The sequence below is a fragment of the Etheostoma spectabile genome, chromosome 13 (assembly GCF_008692095.1).
Source record: "Etheostoma spectabile isolate EspeVRDwgs_2016 chromosome 13, UIUC_Espe_1.0, whole genome shotgun sequence".
NCBI lineage: Eukaryota > Metazoa > Chordata > Actinopteri > Perciformes > Percidae > Etheostoma > Etheostoma spectabile.
The window spans coordinates 23,135,339-23,135,702 of NC_045745.1; the positions used below are offsets into that span (position 1 = coordinate 23,135,339).

General features: G+C 50.0%; 1 protein-coding gene across 1 annotated transcript in view; it reads left to right on the forward strand.

Moving 5' to 3' along the window:
• The window catches only part of tiam1a (TIAM Rac1 associated GEF 1a), a 56,044-nt gene that overhangs the window by 33,660 nt on the left and 22,020 nt on the right, over positions 1–364 (forward strand). The window lies entirely within an intron of this gene.

Genomic DNA, 364 nt, shown 5'->3' on the forward strand with positions numbered 1-364 from the left:
GTTCCCCCAGCCTGCCTATGGTCCCCCAGTGGCGAGAAATGGCATTATGTGTAAACCGAGCCCTTGGTATCCTGCTCTGCCTTTGAGAAAATGAACGCTCAAATGGGCCGATCTGAAATTTGGCCCACCCATGAGAGAGAGACATCATGGCTTTCAAAATGGCAAAGTTGCAGTTGGTCAAGAACACACTCCCAGCCTCCACCTTGCCCCTCCCCCCTCTCTCCTCCTCAAAAGCTGCAGACTCAGAAATGGCTCATACTAAGGAAAGCTGATAGTGGGACTGGCTCTCGTGGCTGGAATTCTGCACCAAGGCTGAATTTTGGGAAAGAAACTTTTTTTAGGGGACCACTAAGGTCTACATAAA